The sequence below is a fragment of the Puma concolor genome, chromosome E3 (genome assembly GCF_028749965.1).
Source record: "Puma concolor isolate L17-30 chromosome E3, mPumCon1.1.hap2, whole genome shotgun sequence".
Classification (NCBI taxonomy): domain Eukaryota; kingdom Metazoa; phylum Chordata; class Mammalia; order Carnivora; family Felidae; genus Puma; species Puma concolor.
Window position 1 is genome coordinate 41630347 of NC_141682.1, and position 20739 is coordinate 41651085.

The 20739-nt window shown below is 42.0% G+C and overlaps 1 protein-coding gene and 1 long non-coding RNA gene across 3 annotated transcripts in view; one reads left to right on the top strand and one right to left on the bottom strand.

Annotated features, from left to right (window-relative positions):
- Nucleotides 1-20739, top strand: part of LOC147573235 (putative serine protease 29) — a 280540-nt gene that overhangs the window by 16328 nt on the left and 243473 nt on the right. The window lies entirely within an intron of this gene.
- On the bottom strand, nt 290-19960 carry LOC147573238 (uncharacterized). Of its 2 annotated transcripts, none has more exons than XR_015245328.1 (4): nt 19890-19960; nt 19591-19744; nt 17796-18014; nt 290-1659 (listed from the first exon to the last, which is right to left on the bottom strand). It is a non-coding gene; the product is annotated as an uncharacterized LOC147573238 (long non-coding RNA). The 2 variants fall into 2 exon arrangements; XR_015245327.1 differs by having other exon boundaries at nt 17796-18046.

A 20739-nucleotide genomic window follows, 5' to 3' on the forward strand; every position in this document is an offset into this window, starting at 1 on the left:
TGACCCAGGAAACGAATGAGGGACTAACTCCCCCATACAGTTACAGTAACCCGAATGTATTAGGAAAAACAGTAAAAGGGTGTTAGATTCCCCTTTGTTAGGGATGGCCTGTGTCTTTTTGTTTCCCCCACCCTGGGTTAGGTTTTGGAACACTTGTATATATTGCTCAGGGTTGTCTGCAACTGTGCTCAGGTCCTTTTGTTTGCTTAGAATATTGCAACGAAAATGGACCCTTCATGAGACCAAATTCACCGTGAAGCATTTTTAGTCAATAGATACATTGAAAGTGCCTTCGTTTCGAGGGGATGATATTTCGTCTCTGACAATCCTGGATAAGGAGGGCATGGGGGTCTCACAGGTGGCTTTTCCTGAGAAGAGCCCTCAGAGGACAAGTCTGCAAGAACTTGCTTTTCTCAGTGCCTTTAAGGGCCAGAAGGTTGGCACCTAACTTACAAGTCTTACATAAGGACATTTTGACCATTTACCCTCTCTTTTACAATATAGATCTAACTTTAAGATAGTACTGATTGAGTGCCTCCCTCAGGAGACCCGGAATCTCTATTCGACAAGAGGATCCTTGGAAGGATTTTCTAAAACAATGCGCAGATACTCTGAACTTGAGATCCACGACCTACCATTAGACAACAGCAACCAAAATGGCAAAAAGGGGAAACGGATGATCCTCTGGCGCCTTTTCTGTGCCGTGTCTGTGCTGGTCCTACAGCTGAGTCTGGAGGTACTGATCATTTGTTCCTATTGGATCAGCTCCCATTCTCGTTATGGGCAAAATCTTCATCTGATCTTGGCAGAATCCACAGGGTACCTCCCGTCAAGATTCAAATTGACCTTGCAAAACGTCTCCCTAGAGTTAATATCTTTTCAATTACGAAGGCCTTCAAGGCATCCACACCATGATAGAATGTTACAAGGCTCATGGCCTCATGATCCCCTGCAGTAGTCCAGATAACACCTCTATTATACCTGTGAGAAAACCCGACTGCTGAGGATAGTATTTCGTCCAGGACTTCCGAGAAATCAATAGCGCTGTAATCCCTCGACATCCCCTTCTTCCCAAACCTCACACTCTACCAACATCCACTCTTCCTGAAAGCAAAGTTTTCACTCTCCACGACCCATGTGCTGTAGTTTTTAGCATTCTAGTTGATAAGGATAGTCAGTATCTTTTTACCGTCACACGCAGCGAATGACAAGACATCTGGACTGCAACCTCCCTGGGTTTCACAGAGTGCTTCACGTTTCCCACAAACCTTAAAGGCTGATTTGGATGATGGGAAGTGTGTTTGCAGGCTCGACTTTTTACAATGCGTAGATGATTTGCTTCTCTGCTCCCCGGCTCGTGCCTCTTCACACGAAGACAGCACCCCCCTGGGAAAACTTCTGGTTTTAAAATGCCCATAAGGTCTCCAAAGAAAAAGTACAGTTTGCTCAATCTCAGGTTAGGTATTTAGCTCACCTGTTCTCAGAACAAGGCCCACATCTGGACCCAGGCACTCTCGAGGCGTCCACAATCTCTCACAACTTAAATCTAAGAGCCAATTACAAGGCTTTCTTGGACTGGCTGTCTACTCTCACAACTGAATTCCAAACTTCTCTCTTAAGGCTCAGCTCAATGCAGGCTTTCAGACACCTGGGAAATATCTGAAAGAGTAAAAACAAAAAAATGTAGTCGTTACTTCAAAAGCTACATTAGCGTTAGACACAAAGGGATCGTGATGAAAGGTTTAGGGAGAAAACATATGATTTCATGGTGCTGTACCCATGGTCCTGTACCCTCATGTCTCATCAAACTATACCCTTTAACTTGAGGCTCTGTTATATGTAAATTATACCTCATTAAAGAGAGTTTCAAAACATAAAATACTAGAAGCACTAGTTGGAAAGTTCCTTTCAAATCCTGAAGTGCATGGGTGATATGAGTCTGTCTGCCCATGTCTCAAAACTCCAAAATAATAAGACATTTAAAAAATTAATAACAGCAGAGTAAGCAGATCCTGAGCGCACCCTGTCCCACGTGTTCAACTCCATAATATCCACATCCAAGTCCATGAACCAGAGGGCGATCCAAAGACTGGCAGAAGAAACTCCACACCTAAATAGAGAGAAGCTGCATCAGAAAGGTTAGGAAGGTCAGAAAGGTGGAGGCTGGCTGCCTGCAGAGAGGGCAGAGAAAGTGAGCCCTCACCCCAGGGAGCTCACCCAGTGAAGACTAATCTCCATAACATTTGGCATTAAAACCCAGAGGGGCTGAATTCCCTTGAGTTGAGATCCTGGAGCTTTGGAGGTCAGCTGACCCAGCACTGGGTGATCCAGGAGTATGAGTAGTAGCCAGGTCCCTGCCTGTGTAGACAGGCAACGTCAACGTGGCATTTTACACAATGCCGAGACAACAGGAGACAGATGTATTCATGCTGATTCCTGAGTGTGTTGGAGGACTTCAACAGTGAGGGAGCTCACAGGCACCATTCTTCTCCCCCAGTCTCCCAGAATAAGCATAGAAGCCCCCACCAGAGGCTGAGGCTGCACAGACGCTTGCTACCTAACCCTTTAGGCAGAGCGCCAGTCCCAAGGGTTCACAGGGGGACTCACCACACCAAGCCTGCTGGTCTCAGGGCAAACATTCTTAAAACCACAAGGGCACCCTGACCGACATGCTGCACGCATAGCTGCCACAGCACGCAGTGCACATCTGCACCTCACCCGGCTGTGCACATCCAGGCACCCTCATCTGTCTCACCCAGCCACATGTCCCCAGGCACAGACATGCTCTGTGCATATCCTCACGCCCCTAGCTTCCATCGCTGGTCCAAAGCCCCAGCCACCAAAGGACATCGGGAAACCTGGCATAGGACTAGTAGCCTTGTGCAATTTTGCTAACACTCCTGCCTTGCTCCCAAGTTACCCAGCGGGCATACCACCCCACAGCTGGTCTGCCTGGGTCCCACTGACACCACTGAGTGTAAGCACAGCCCACAACAGGCACGCAGTCAGTGCCGACACCTGCACTGAAAGGAAAAGTAACCCAGACACAACAGCAGGGAGTGAGCAATACCCATGCGATATCCTCCTGAAGGTCCAGGTCCTATAAATGGAGACGTGCACTACTCGGGACTCCAGGACCTCTTTTTCATACAGTCATTAATTTCAAGATCAGAAGGCACTGCTGACTTTCTTAACACAGAGAAACAGACCCAGAGAGACAGACAAAATGGACACACAGAGATGTTTATCCACAAGGAAAGAGCTAGTCAACGTCACAGCGAGAGATCTAAGCCAAAGAGATATAAATAACATACCTGCTACTGAATTTAAAGCAATGGTCACAAGGATACTCACTGGAGTTGTGAAATGAGTAGAAGAGTGAGGCCCCTGACACGGAGATAAGAAATAACACAGTGCACATTGAGGACACAATCAAGGAGAAACACGCTAGCTGGAATGAACAGAGGGATGGAAGAAGCAGGCGAACAAACTAGTGACCTCGAAGACTGAGTGTTGGAAATTAATCACACTGAACCAAGGAGAGCACAGGATTCTGCAACGTGACATGAGACCAAGGGAACTCAGTGACTACAGGAAAGATAATAATCATATTGTAGGACTCCCAGGAGGAAGAGAATTTGGGGCCGAAAATTTATTTGAGGAAATAATAGCTGAAAACGTCCCCGATTGGGCGAGGGAAACAAACATCCACATCCAGGAGACTGGAGAACTCCCATCAACATCAACAAAATCAGGCCAACACACAAACATTGTAACCAAACTTGCAAATTACAGTGACAGTAAAGAAAAACTCTTAAAAGCAGCAAGACAGAAGACCTTAACTCAGAAGGGAAGACCCATAAGGCGAGCTACCCGATTTCTGAACAGAAACTCGACAAGCCAGAGGCTAGCGACATCACATATTCAAAGTGCTGAATGGGAAAATCAGCAGCCAACAATATTCGATCCAGCAAGGCTATCCTTCAGAATGGAAGGAGACACAGACTTTCCCAAACAAAAACTAAAGGGGTTTGTACCCTAAACCCGTCCTGCAAGAAATATTCAGAGGGATTCCTCGAGTGGAAAGGAGAGACCAACAGTGACAGTTTAGAGACAGAAGACACAAGTCAAGTAAAAAATGAAGATGTCTGCAAAACAAATCAGTTAAGGAACTCAGAGAAATGGATTTGAATTGTAATAACCTCTACCAAAAACCTAGGGAGGAGAAAATAATGGGTGCGAAGGTAAATGACCATCAACTTAATACGAACTGCCAAATGCAGAAGGGGTTATATAAACACCTGACAGTGACCATATGCTAAAACCAATCATAAATATGCTAAGAACAGAGATAAGGAAATCAAACTATATCACTAAAGAAAAGAAGCAAAACATGAAAGGCAAGAAAGGATCAGAGAAAATCATTAGAAACCACAGCCAAACAGGCAATAAAATGGCAATACGTATCGATCATTACTTTGAAGGTAATGGAGTGAATGCTCCAATCTAGAGACGTAGGGTGTAAGCATGGATGGAAAAACAAAACCGATTTGTATGCCTATAAGTGACCCACTCTACACCTCAAGAATGATAGTGAGAGGATAGAGAAACATTGCACACATTAATGTCAAATGAAACCTGGAGTGGCAACACTTGTATCAGAAAAAAATACACTTAAAAAAAGTACATAACAAGAGACAGAGGAGGACACTGTATAACAGTAAAGGGTACAACCCAAAAAGAAGATATAACAAGAGTAAATGTATCCCACAATTCGGTGGGATTTATTCGCAAGCTGCCAAGGTGGTTCAATATTTGCCTATCAACCAATGTGACACAATACGTCAGCAGGAGAAACGATAAGGACCACACGATCGGGGCACCTTGGTGGCTCAATCCTTTAACAGTCTGACATCAGCTCAGGTCATGACTTCACAATTCGTGAGTTCGAGTCCCGTGTCAGCGTCTGTGTTGAAGGCTGAGAGCCAAGAGCCTCCTTCGAATTCTGGGTCTCCCTCTCTCTCTGCCCCTCCCCTGCTTACGCTCTGTCTCTCTCAAGATTAATAAACTTTAAAAGAAAAGAACCATACGGTCATTTCAATACACGCAGAAAGGAGCATTTGACAAAGTACAACATCCACTCAGGATTATAACCCCCTAAAGTAGGTTTACAGGGAACATACATCAACCTAATAAAGGTTATCTATGAAAACCCGACAGTTATAATCAACCTTAATGGGGAAAATCTGAGAGGTTTTCCTGTAAGGTCAGGAAGAAGACCAGGATGTTTACTCTTACCAGTTTGAATAAATTACTGGAAGTCCTAGCCACAGCCAGCAGACAAACGAAATGGAACTAAACTGAAATAAATAAAATAAAATAAAATAAAATAAAATAAAATAAAATAAAATAAAATAAAATAAATAAAATAAATAAAATAAAATAAAATAAATGAAATAAAATAAAATAAAATAGAATAGAATAAATAAAATGAAATAAATAAAATAAACTAAAATAAATAAAATAGAGTAAATAAAATAAAATAAAATAAATAAAATAAATAAAATAAAATAAAATAAATAAAATAAAATAGAATAAATAAATACAATAAAATAAATAAAATAAAATAAATAAAATAAAATAAATAAAATAGATAACATAAAATAAAAAAAATAAAATAAAATAAAATAAAGTAGAATAAATAAAATAAAATAACATAAAACATAAAATAAAATAAATAAAATAAAATAAAATAGAATAGAATAAAATAAAATAAATAAAATAAAATAATAAAATAGAATAAAATAAATAAAATAAAATAAAATAAATAAAATGAAATAGAATAAAATAAAATAAAATAAATAAAATAAATAAAATAAATAGAATAAATACAATAAAATAAAATAAAATAAGTAAAATAAAATAAATAAAATAAAATAAAATAAATAAAATTAAAAATAGAATAGAATAAATAAAATAAAATAAAGTATAATAGATAGAATAAATAAAATAAAATAAAATAAATAGAATAGAATAGAATAAATAAAATAAAATAAAATAAATAGAATAGAATAAAATAAAATAAAATAAAATATAAAACAACTCCAAATCTGGAGGAAGTGAAACTTTCACACTTTGCAGATTACATGACACTATATAGAAAACCCTAAAGAGCCCACCCAATAACTGCTAGAACTGATAAATGAATTCACCAATGTCACAGGATAGAAATCACTGTGCAGAAATCTGTTGTATTTGCAGAAAACAATACTGAAGCAGTAGAAATAGAAATTAAGAAAACAGTCCTATCTACACTTGTACACCAAATAATAAGATGCCTATGAATAAATCTAACCAAAGTGGTGAGTGACCTATACTCTGAAAAGTATAAAACAGTGATGAAATTCAAGATGACACAAAGACATGGAAGGACATTCCATACTCATGGGTCGGAAGTACAAATATAGTGAAAATGTCTCTACTTCCCAAAGCAATGGACACAATTAATGCAATTTCCATCAAAATACCAACAACATTTTTCACAGAACTAGAACAGTCCTAAAATGTGTATGGAACCACAAAAGACCCCAATCTTCAGAGTGAACAATCTTTCTGTGAAGTGATAATTATGCATGGCACTGTGCCTCTGGATCTTCTGCTCCAAAACATGGTAACTCTGGCCTAAGCATTTGAACAAACGGTAGATATATCCCAACTAGGGATCATTCTACAAGATACATTCTACACACGTACCCTCAAAACTTTGCAGATTATGTAAAATATGGAAAAATCTAAACATTGTCATGGCCAAGTGGAGCCTAAGGAGACAGGATGACTCTAATGTGCCAGCTGGGATGAGTCTGGGACAGAAGAGGTTCAAACCGAAGCAATCTGAATACAAATATAAACTTGAGTTAATACTACCATATCTCTTCACGATACCGATTGTGATCATGTACCAACTCATATGACGTCCATAGTCAGAAAACAGTCTGTTGTATGTAGAGACTCAATAATATCTTCCCCATTTTTCTGGTAACTAGAAACCCATCACGAATGAAAAGATTATTAGTAATCGTGGTTTTATGTGTGCGACACATGATATTATATGACTAGTTCTAATATTAATTACTAGTGATGGCCAAGTACCTATTCTTGTTGTTCTTAGTATTGTTCAATTGAAATAATAGCATTCACGGTAGAGAAAACTGAATGCATGATAAACACTTCATAGAAACATCTACTTTACATACTTTAAGATAATAACGTATGTATATACCACTCTATTATGTGGTATGTAAATTAAGTGTTCTTCTGATCTTGAACGAGCATGTCATTGAAAGGCTTTCCATAAAGGTGGTTATCCTAGATAATGAATGATACTCAGATTTTACAGGATATACTTCACTTCATGCCTGAACACTGTCAAAACTAAAAATGTTCACACGGCCAGATGAATCATTGTGACTGGCTCAGGGATTGTAAAGAATCCTTGGTTTAATATTTTCACACATATTTTTTTTATCAGGAATACAAGAGAATCAAATGTTTCCAAATCAAAGAGATACTCAAAGACTGGAAGAACAATAGGGAATTCGAGGGGTTTCAGAAGGATAAGATGTGACCATGAAGTGGCAGTCACAGGCAAGCAGCTTTTTCTGGTCCACTTTGACAGGTTTGCATGAGGATATGTGACCTGCCAAAGGGTAGGTCCCGGAAGTACCAGAGGGAAAGACAACGCTTTAGGGAGAGGTGACTTGGAAAGGGTGCTTCTGTGCCTAAATGATGGCTCAGCAACCTCGCTGGGGGTCGGTCCCTGGGTGAAAGACATCGAAAGGCCAACAGTAACCTAGACTCACAAAGACCTTAGTAACCTAGATCAAAGTAACTTAGAGCCACAAAGATCTTAGAGCCACAGAGTTGATCTTCCTCTATGATCAGGAGATAGTTACAGTGTCACAGGATATGATCATCGGGCCGGCAGTAGATGGCTAAAATATTATTTAGGGCTATACATGTAATAAAAAATGTATACATAGAATTTGGCTTTGGAATGTTAAGAAAAATCACAGGCCCACCATGGAGTTACTTATGCTAAGGCCCCATGTCACTAAACCTAATCTCACTCCTGTAGGAATGTAACCTTTAAGCAGTCAGCAAAGAATTTCCTAGCCAGTGCTGGAAATACATCTCATAGATCCTTGCCATTCCCCTCAGAGAGGCAGTCTTGCCTAAAGAAGGTATTCCATGCCCCTAAGTTTTTTAAGTTTATTAATTTTGACAGAGAGAGAAAGAGAGCACACGCAAGGGAGGGGCAGGACAAGAGGGAAAGAGACAATCCCACGACCAAGAGGTCATGATCTGATCCAGGATCAAGAGTCAGACACTTAACCAAGCCATCCAGGCACCCCGAGAGTGTGGAGTTTCAAAGGTTAGAAGCCTTGGCTGGGACACAGCCCCGAGGGCACTGGCCTACTCCTGAAGAGAAGGCAGCCAACAACTTGCAGGCAGATGGCATGGAAACAGTGATCTGGACAAAGCCTGGTGCACACAGTGGGGAGATTATACACTCATCGTGGAGACTATCCCAGAGAAGCAGTGTTCACAATGAGGGGACAAAGACCTAGGACAGAAGAGCTGCGTGGTGCCATTTCCCTGCTCTGCCCCCTGCCCCCTGCCCCCCAGCATAAACACAGAGCCGTCTGCTGGAAACAAGGCAGTTCCCACACTGGCTGCCTAAGCTGCTTACACCAACCCCACCTTCCTGTGCTCTGGCAAGACTGGCCTTCTAGGTCATTCAAGGTTGCCTCAGTCCCAGTGGAGCTGGCCCCTAGCCAGAAGACCAGGTGAAGCCCATGACCACACCACCTCTCTTGACCAAAGAGTTGTGCAGGGCTTCACTTCTAGGAGCAGTCGTTTCAAGTCTCATTTAGCAAGCAGATCAGAGCACACCTAGATCAGACCCACCACATTCTGGCCAAGGACCCTACCTTTCCCATACAACTGACCTGAAGGACAGTGCAGCCAGAACACAAAACAGTGCATGCAACACACACCACAAACACTCTGTGATGTGCCCGGCCCTGGACATTGGATGACCTCCTCTTCATAAAACCATTCAACTCACAGGCAGGTAACACAATGAGCTTCGGTAACACAGAGATGGCAAATACTCAACCAAAATTCCAAGACGAGAGGAAGGCGTCCCAAATGAAAGAACAAGATAAGGTCATGGGCAGAGAAATGGAGGGAACACTTCCAAACTCATTCTATGAGGCCAGCATGGCCTTGAGTGCAAGCTGGACAAAGACCCCACTAAAAAGGAAAACTACAGACCAATTTCCCTGATGACCATGGATGCAAAAAATCTCAACAAAGAGTGGCAAACTGGATGCGAGAATACATAAAAAGAATTATTCAGCACAACGAGGTGGATTTTATTCCTGGGATGCGCAATCGATTCAATATCCGCAAATCAACTGATGTGATATATCACGTTGATAAAAGAAAGGATAACAACCACATGAGCGTCTCAATAGATGCAGAATACACATTTGACAAAATGCAGCAGCATCATTTCTTGATGAAAAAAAAAAAAAGAAACCCTCATGAAAGGAGGGATAGAAGGATCGTGCCTCAATGTGAGAATGTCCAGATACGAAAGTCCCACAGCTAATAACATCTTCAATGGGGAAAACCTGAGAGCTTTCCCCCTAAGGTCAGGAACACGACAGGGATGTCCATTCTCAGCACTGTTATTCACCATTCTGTTGGAAGTCCTAGCCTCAGCAATCAGACGACAAAAAGAAATACAAGGTGTCCAAGTTGGCAAGGAGGGGTCAAACTTTCCCTCCTCACAGATATGATGCTCTCCGTGGAAAATCCAAACGACTCCACCAAAAAACTTCTAGGACTGATACAGGAATTCAGGAAAGTCTCAGAATATAAAATCAATATACAGAAGTTGATTGCATTTCTATACACCAATAATGAATCAACAGAAAGAAAATTAAGGAATTGATCTCATTTACAACCGCACTGAAAAGCATAAAATACCCAGGGATAAATCTAACCAAAGAGGTAAAAGATCAGTACATTAAAACAATAGAGGGGCGCCTGGGTGGCTCAGTTGGTGAAGTGCCGACTTCGGTCCAAGACATGATCCCGCGTTTGTGAGTTTGAGTCCTGTGATGGGCTCTGTGCTGACAGCTTGGAGCCTGGAGCCTGATTCAGATTCTGTGTCTCCCTCTCTCTGCCTCTCCCTTGCTCACGGGCTCTTGCTCGCTCGCTCACTCTCTTGAAAATAAATAACATTAAAAAAATTAAAAGAACAAACCATACAACATCTATGAAAGAAGGTGAAGAAGACACAAAGAAATGGAAAAACATCCCATGCTCATGGATTAGAAGAACAAATATTGTGAAAATGTCAATACTACCCAAAGCAATGGACAAATTCAATGTCATTCCTATCCAAATAACACCAGCATTCTTCCAGAGCTAGAACAAACAATCCTAAAATTTGTATGGAACCAGAAAAGACCCCAAAGAGCCAAAGTATAGTTGAAAAAGAAAAAAAACAAAACTGGAGACATTACAATTCTGGACTTTACGGTGGATCAGAAAGCCGCAATCATCAAGACAGTATGGGACGGGCACAAAGACAGACACATCGATCAAAGGAACAGAATAGGGAACCCAGAAATGGACCCTCAAAATTATGGCCGAGTCATCTTTGACCAAACAGGAAAGAATATCCAAAGGAAAAAAAGAGTCTCTTCAGCACATGGTACTGGGAAAAATGGACAGTGAGAACAATGAACCTGGACTATGTTCTTAAACCTCTGGGTCTCTCTCTGTTTCTCTCTCTCTCTCTCTCTGACTCTCTCTCTCTCTCTCTCTCTCACACACATACACACCTCAAAAGGGATGAAAGATCTAAGTGTAAGACAGGAGACCATCAAAATCCTAGAGGAGAAAAAGGGCAACCTACCTCTTTGATCCTGACTGCAGCAACATATTGCTTGTCAAGATTCCAGAAACAAGGGCAATAAAAACAAAAATGAACTATTGAGACCTCAAGATAAAAAGCTTCTGCACAACAGAGGACACAATCAACAAAACTAAAACGAAACTGAATGGAATGGGAGAAGATATTTGCAGGTGACCTATCAGATAAAGGGTTACTATCCAAAATCTATAAAGAACATATCACACTCAACACCCAAAAACCAAATAACCCCGTGAAGAAATGGGCAAAAGACATGAAGAGACACTTTAACAAAGATGACATCCAGATTGGTCATACTTGAAAAGGTGCTCAACCTCATTCGTCAAAAGTGAAATACGAATTAAAACCACAACGAGATATCCCCTCACACCTATCAGAATGGCTAAAATTAACATCTCAGGAAACGACAGGTGTTGGCAAGGATGCAGAGAAAGGGAATGCTTTTGCAATGCTGGTGGGAATGCAAAGTGGTGTAGCCATTCTGGACAATAGTATGGAGATTCGTCACAAAAAACAGTAAGAGGACTACACTACGACCCAGCAACTGCACTAAGAGGCATTTATCCAAAGGAGACACTAACGCTGACTCAAAGAGGCACATGCACTCCAATGTTTATAGCAGCATTATCAACAATAGCTAAATTATCCAAAGAGCCCAAATGACCATTGACAGATGAATGGATAAAGAAGATGTGGTATATTCATACAGTGGAATATTACTCGGCGATCAAAAAGAGTGGAATCTTGCTATTTGCAACACGGTGGATGGAACCAGACTTTATTATGCTAACCATAATATGTCAGAGAAAGACACACATCATATGATTTCTCCCATGTGTGGAATTTAATACACTGATGAACATAGTGAAAGAGAGCAAAAATAAGATACAAACAGGGAGGGAGTCAAACGAGAAGAGACTGTTAAATAGAGGGAAGAAGCTCAGGACTCCAGGAAGGTTTCTGAATAGGGGTATGGGCTAAATAGGTGATGGGCACTCGGGGGGTGGGGGGGGGTGGGGAGCACTTGGGATGAGTACTGGATATATTTTGTAATTGATGGATCACTGAATTCTAATCCTGACACTGTATTCCACTATAAGGTAACTAACTTGGGCTTAAATTTTAACAAAGAAGAAATATAGAAATCAGTAAAGAAATGTACTACCAGTCAAAAGAAAAGAATATTTAAATCAGACTCTTGGAGTGGAAACGAAAGACCAAAAGCGTTACAGACAAGAAAGGATGAGAGAAAACATCAAGAAACAATGACAAAACAACTAGTAGAATGTCACTAAATATATACCTATCAGTAATTACTCTGAATGTAAATCGACTGCATGCTCCAATCAAAAGACAAGGATAGGGTGTCAGAATGGGCAAACAAAAAGAAAAAAAAAAAAGAAAGAAAGAAAGAAACAAAAACAAAAACAAAAAAACCCAAGGCCTATCTAGATACTGCCTACAAAGCCTTATTTGGACCTATGTCACCTGCAGATTTAAAAGGAGGGAATGAAAAAACATTTGTCATGACAACAATGTGAAAAGAAAGCCAGTAGCAATACTTGTATTTGGCAAAATAAACTTTAAAACCGAGAGTGTAGTTTGGTACCCTTTGGGTCAATACCTAGTAGTAAAATTGCATGCACCCAATATTTATAGCAGCATTATCAACAGTAGCCAAACTATGGAGAAAGCCCCATCAACTGATGAAGGTATAAAGAACTTGTGGTGTGTGTGTGTGTGTGTGTGTGTGTGTGTGTGCATGTATACGCATATGTACTCACGTGTATGCTCATATATACATAGAGATATACATATGTATATATAATGAAATGTAACTCAGCTTCAAAAAGAATGAAATCCTGCCACTTGCCACAGTGTGGATGGACCTAAAATGTATTATGCCAAGTGAAATATGTCAATCGGTGAAAGACACACATATGATTTCACTCGTGTGGAGTTGAAGAAACAAAACAGATGAAAACATGGGAAGGGGGCAGGAAAAGAGAAGAGTGGTGACAAACCACATGAGTCTCTTAACCGTAGAGAAGAAGAGTGAGGGTTGATAGAGGGAGATGTGTCGGCGCTGGGCTAGATGGCGGACGAGTATTAAGGAGAGCACTTGTTGTCATGAGTACTGGGTGTTGTATGTAAGGGATGAATCACTGGATTCTACTCCTGAAACAGAGAATGCACTATATGGCAACTAAGACTGATATTAAAAAAAATAAATAAAGCTATAACAAGAGGTGAAGATAGACACTATCTCATACTAAAGGGGACAGCCACACAAGAAGATCCAATGGTTGTAAATTTTGATGCGCCCAATATGCAATCCCCAACATATAAAACACTTAACAAAACCATAAAGGAATTGATAATAATACAACGATAATAGAGGACTTTAACACATCAGTCACATCAATGGACAGAACCTGTAAACAGAAAATCAACAAGGAAACAATGGCTTTGAATGACACACTGGACCAGATGCGTTTAACAGATGTATTCAGAACACTCCATACTAAAATGGCAGAGTACGTATTCTTTTCAAGCGCCCATGGGACATTCTCCAGAAATGATCACATTCTATGTCACAAATCAGACCTCAACAGGTACCCAGACAGAGCTCAGACCAAGCATCTTTTCTGACCACAAAGCTAGGAAACTTGAAGTTAACCACACTCATACACACACACACACACACACACACACACACACACACACACACAGGGGGAAAGGCCACAAATAAAGGGAGGTTAAATAACATGCTACGAAATGAATGGGTCAAACAGGAAACCAATGAGAAAATACACTGAAACAAATGAAAATGAAAATACACTGGTAAAAACCTTTGGAATGCGGCAAAAGCAATCTGAGATGGAAGTATATAGCAATACCAGCCTACCTTAAAGAGCAGGAAAAATCTCAAACCCTCCTAACTTACAACTAAAGGAATGAGAAGAACAGCAGAAGGAAGGAAATAATAGAGATTAAGGCAGAAATAAGGGATATACAAACCAAAAAGACACTAGACCAAATCAATGAAACCAGGGGCTGGTTCCTTGAAAACAGTAATCATCATGAAAACCTCCTAGGCAGAGTTCTCACAAAGAAGAGAGAAAGGACTCAAATAAAGAAAATCACAAATAAGAAAGGAGAAACAGCAGTCAACACTACAAAAATACAGTTAGAAGATAATATTATGACCTATAGGCAACAAATTGGACACTCTGAGAAAAATGGAAAAATTCCTAGAAACACAAAAACTACCAAAACTGAAACAGGAAGATACATAAAATCTGAAAACAGAAAGAAATCAAATCAGTACGAAAAAAAAAAATCTCCTCCAACACAAGAGTTCAGGGCCAGAGGGCTTCCCTGATGAATTCTACCATTCATTTAAGGAAGAGGTAATATGTATTCTCCTCGAATTATTACAAAAAGTAAAAAAGAAGGAAAACTTACAAATTCAAATTATGAGGCCATCATTACCCTGATACCAACACCAGATAAAGCCTCCACCAAAACCGAAAACTGCCGGGGCTCCTGTGTGGCTCGGTAGGTTTACCGTCCAACTCTTAATTTTGGATTAGGACATTATCTTGCAGTGCGTGGGTTCGAGTCCCACATTGGACCCTGCATTGACAGTGTGGGGCATGGCCAGGATTCTCTCTCTCCCTGTCTCTCTGCCCCTCCCTCACTTTCATGTACTCTATCTAAGGAAGGAAATAAACATTTAAAAATATGTTAAAAATTTTTAAATAAAACTGCAGGCCGGGGCGCCAGGGTGGCGCAGTTGGTTGAGCGTCCGACTTCATCCAGGTCATGATCTCGCGGTCCGTGGGTTCGAGCCCCGCGTCAGGCTCTGGGCTGATGGCTCAGAGCCTGGAGCCTGTTTCCGATTCTGTGTCTCCCTCTCTCTCTGCCCCTCCCCCATTCATGCTCTGTCTCTCTCTGTCCCACAAATAAATAAAAACGTTGAAAAAAAAATTAAAAAAAAAAATAAAACTGCAGGCCAACAGCCTGATGAGTATGTATGCACAAATTCTCATTAAAATACCTTCAAATTAAAGTCAACAATACATGAATAGAATCATTTACCATAATCAAGTGGGATATATTCCCGGGCTGCAAGGGTGGTTCCACATTCACAGATCAATCAACATGATGCACCACAGTAATGGAAGAAAGGATAAGAACAATAGGATGCTTTCAACAGATGCAGGAAAACCATCTGACAAAATGTCACATCCATTCATGATAAAAACCCTCAGCAAAGTACATTGAGACTCAACCTACCTGCAAATAATAAAGGTCATCTAGGAAAACCCACAACTCATCTCATCCTCAATGGGGAAACATTGAAAGTGTTTCCTCCAAGTTCAGGGACAAGACAGGGAAGACCCCTCTCACCACTATTATTCCACAGAGTACAGGAAGTCCTAGCCACAGCAATCAGACAAAAAAAGAAAGGAGGCATCCAAATTGGCAAGGAAGAAGCAGAAATTTCGCTGTTTGGAACCGACATGATGCTCTCTAAAAACAACAGGAAAGACTCCAATGAAAATTGCTAGGATCGATATACAAATTCGACAAATCACAATATACAGAAATCAATGTAAAGAAATCTACTGCATTTCTATAGACGAGTAATGAATTAACAGAAAGAGAAAGTAAGGGATCCATCCCGTTGACAGTTGCACCAAATACCCCAAGGTACCTAGAATGAACCTAACCAAAGAGGTGAAAGACCTGTACTCTAAAGGCTGTGAAACACTGATGAAAGAAATGGAAGAGGACACAAAGAAAAGGAAATAGATTTCACCCTCACGGATGGGAAGCAGAAAATACTGTTAAAATGTCTACACTCCTCAAAACAATCTGCATATGTGATGAAATCCCTATCACACTAACAAAACCATTTGTCACAGAACGACAACAAATAATCCCAAGATTTGTATGGAACGACAAAGACCCCAAACAGCAAAAACAAAATTGAAGAAGAAAACGAAAGCTGGAGGCATCAGAATTCCAGACTTCAGGTTATATTCAAAAGCTGTACGGAACAGAACAGTATGGTCCTGGCGAAAAACAACACCAACAACAGCAACAACAACAACAACAACAACAACAACAACACAGACGCAGAGATCAATAGAACGGAAACGCAGAAATGAACTCACACACCTATATGGTCAATTAATTCTCAACACAGCAGGAAAGCATATCCAATGGAAAAGAAAAGATAGTCTGGGGACATGTGGGTGGCTGCACAGCGTGTGACTGTGGGTTCAGCTCAGGTCATGATCTCAGGGCAGTGCAGAGCATGTGTGGGATTCTCAGTCCCCATTTCTCTCTGCCCCTCTTCTGCATTCTCTCTGTCTCTCAAAAATACATACATACACTTAAAAAAAATCTCCTCAACATATGGTTTTGGAAAAACTAGACAGCAACCTGCGAAACAAAACAAGACCAACAACGGACCACCTTCTTACAACATACACAAAAGTAAATCCAACACGGATAAAGACCCATGTGTGAAACCTGAAACCATAAAAATCCCAGAGGATACTTAACACAGGCAGTATCTTATTTGACATTGGCTGTACAAACGTCTTTGTAGATATATCTCCTGAGTTGAGGGAAACACAAGCAAAAATAATGGGACTTCGTAAAAGTAAAAAGCTTCTGTCACCAAGGAAATAATCAACAACACCTACAGAATATTATTTGCAAACGACATCTGATTAAGAGTTAGTGTCCAAAACAAATAAAGTCATACAGCACCCAAGAAAGGAGAAATCTGGTTAAAAATGGGCAGAAGACACGAACGGACATTTTCCCAAGGAAGACATACACATGGCCAAAGCCATGTGAAAAGATGCTCAGCAATACTGATCTTCAGGAAAATACAATTCAAAAGTACAACGAGGTAACACATCACATCTTTCAGAATGACTAAAATCAATGAATGTTGAAACAGCAGGTGTTGCCAAGGATGTGAGGACAGAGAAACCCTCTTGCACTGTGGGTTGGAATGCAAACTGGTGCAGCCACACTGGAAAACATCACGGAGATTCATCAAAAAAAAAAAAAAATGGAAATGGAACTACCTTACGATCCAGCAATTTCACTACGAGGTATTTCCACAAAGAATACAAAAATAATCCTTCAAAGGGATACATGCACCCTGATGTTCACAGCAGCATTTTCTACAACAGCCAAATTACGGAAACTTCCTGAGCATCCATCAACTGATGAATAAGTTGAGATGTAGTGTATGGAATGTAATATTATTGAGCCGTAAAAACAGGAAATCTTGTCATTGGCCACGAGGTGGATGGAGCGAGAGAACGTTATACTGGGTGAAACAAACCTGTCAGAAAAAGACAAATACCAGATGATGTCACTAACACGTGGAAATGAAACAAAACAAAGGGGGGGGGGTGAAGGACCCAGTGACAAACAGACTCTTCACTGGGAAACAAACTGAGGGCTTCCACAGCGAGGTGGGGAATGGGTGAAACAGCTGCTGGGGATTAAGAATGCATCTGGGATGAGCACCAGGTGACGCGTGCAAGCGTTACTCTATATTGGACACCTGAAACTAATATTACACTGGGTCTTCACTCACTGGAATTTAAATTAAAAGGTACCATAAGGTTAATGACACCTACCTACCAGGTTTTCTGTAGTTTTCAATCACTTCACTAGGTTGGAAAAATAACCATGAAATTTTTAAAAAACCATGTATGATGTGGGGGACAGTTTGTGCCCTTACCTCCGTCTCTGGTTCCAGCAGGACGCAGAAACTGGGTCCCAGCTCATTCTTCTAGAAGGTCCTGAGAGGAGCATTTCATGTATCCACGTCCTAACTGAATGCAGCTCCCGTTCCTCTGAATGTCTGTCAGGGTTTCTTCCCGGAAACGAGCCTGAATCCGGAACAAACCATCGACTGCATCTATGAGATGATGTCGTGGGACCCCGCAATCCATGAGTCCTTCAGTAAACTATGTCTTCTTCAAATACTGTCTGGGAAGGGGAGGAATGAAACACGGGAGCTGCCCAGCAACCAGCTTGCCCAGGGAAGCCACCCAGCGTCCCCTCCTCAGCACTCAGCACAGCAAGGCAGCTTCTCCCCGGTGACTCAGGAGATGCCAAGTTGCTGCAAAGCTCCCCAGGTCTCTCCTGGGGTGGGCGGCAGAACGCGCTGGAAAGGCAGCTCTACTCTCTGTCCTGAGGCAGCAGCAGAGGCCCTGTGTCCTCTGGGAGCAACAGCGACCCTTCCTGCTCTGAGGTGTCCTGGGTCAGAAAAGCCGATGGTGCGCCCTCTGCTGGCCATCACCGTCCAGGCAGAGGAACCCGCCCCTCCGGGTGTGTGGTGCTCGAGCTCTCTCTGCTGGCCACCATGGGAATTCCTGCAATGTTGAAGGCCCCGGGGGCTCAGCTGAGGGACCGAAGGTGCTCTGGGCAACCCAGCCTGTTCTCCACATTGGGAAGGGTCTTAGTGACAGGGCCTGGGACACAAAGAAATCTTTTCCTTCTCCTTTCTTGTGAGGGAAGAATGAAACCGAATTTATTAACGTAATGACATCATTTGTAATGCTCTAAGCAATGTTCCCAGAAAAATAGACCGCCAAATTACACATGCTGAACAATAGGTAATGGTGTTGACCACCTAAATGTTTAGGTTAGAAAAGAATGGACACCTTTGAAAGAGAGAGACCAGCTTCCAGCTATGGAATGAATGAGCCTAGGGATACAAGGGACACCCAATGGAAGAGAGTCAGTCCTGTAATAATACTGGTGCATGCTTTCACAGGATAGCTACACTTGTGCTTAAGAACAACATAATTTATAGACATATGGAAGGACTACAACGTATGCCTAAAACGAATACAACAAATGTGTGAAGAATATTTCAATTAAAAGTCGACATCCTTTATGCTATCTTTAATTTCTCTTTCTTTGCCAATAAACTATCATTCCTGGGGCGCTTCGGTGGCTTACTTGGTTAAGGGTCCGACTTCCACTAGGTCATGATCTTGCAGCCCATCAGTTTGAGCCCACGTCACGCTCTATCCTGACAGCTCAGAGCCTGGAGCCTGCCTCAGATTCAGTATCTCCCACTCTCTCCCCCATCCCCAGCTCGGGCTCTCTCATAAAAGGAAAAAGAAACATTAAAAATGAAAAATCATGCCTAATTTAGAATCTGTGCAATTCCGTCTATACCAGATTCTCCAACGTGACCATCTTGATGTTTAGAGCTTATCTGAAAAGACACTAATAATATCTGATGACACATATGTGACAAGGTCAGCATGCAACTTACAGGGAGCTGCACATCTGTTGTGAATTTACGACACGCATCCGTGGCTTGTATTTCCAATGAAATGTGCTTTCGGGATACGGATGGATGAAATAATGTCCATCAGTCGTGTAGGTCAATTTCCTACAGGATCATCATGCCTTCAGTTAGTAATTGCCATCTCTTCAAAATGAAAAGAAAGCTGGGAAAAGGAATTGTCCTTGAAGGATGTAAGAGAAGACTATGGTGTTTTAAAGGGTTCACCTACCTTCTGGAATCCTCAGATTGGTTGTGGACAGGAGGATAGCAACCCACGATTTGGATGCACACCGCTCGTTCCAGAGGGAGAATGCGGACCTTCTTGTCAAAGACTTTTTTATCAATATCAGCAGTTCAACTCTGCCAGGTCCAGACTGCCGGACCTGGGGGCAGCACAATGCCTCATGCCTGGGTTCAGAACATGAGGAACGCCAGGTGGTGGCAGGAGGGGGGAAATCCCACAGGGCGTGGGGCAGTGAGGCAGATGACCCCGGGACACCTCCCCACAGGACGGGCTCTGGAGTTTACCTGCCAAAGAGCAGCACACTCTGCCTCAAGACATCCTTCTCCATGACAGAACATAACGCTGAGCCCCATAATTGCAGCAGAAATGACGGATGCCCATCTTTTCAATTGCAATGGCCTCTGCAGAGCTTGGCCCCAGGGATGTTGGAGTCGTAGAGTCATGAAACTATGATGCCCACGATACCAGCCCTTTCTGCCCCAGCACTCAGAGCCACTTCACACATCCCCTCTCCCCTGGCCCATCTCGCCCCGTCCACATACCTGGACCAGGTCTCCACTTTTCTACTTGTACTTCCTCTGTTTCTCTCTAACCACACCTCTCTGTGTTTCTTCCTTTCACTCTCTCGGTCTTGCCCCATTCCCCTATCACTCATGCAGTTTCTCTCTCCTTACCTGTCTCTTTGTCCACCTCTCCCCAGGCTTCAGGCTATCTGCTCTGTGCATGCAGCCCTGTCCAGGAGCACAGGGCACTCCTGTCTCTCTCTCGCTCGTCATGTTTTGTCCCAGGCCCTGATCACAATGGAGGAGAATCCCCCGTACAGCAGCTGCTCATGTTGACATTTGCTAAAGCAATCCTGGCAGCACGTGGACAGCCAGACATTTACCCTTGGTGGCCCAGCCAGGACCCAAAAGCTGCTGGAGGGCTGGCTGCTTCCCTAAGCTGTTAGGAAAAAGGGGCTCACAGGGTTCAGGGTCCCTGATGTAGATTGGATTGGCTGATGTAGAAGGAGCCATAGGCTTACACCCAACTCTCCTGGGTGGTGTCGAAGGAACCTATCTCAGACCGTGGACCTCTACCCTCCCCATGCCTCAATACGGCATCAGGGGGAACTTTACGGGACACCGTGTGACT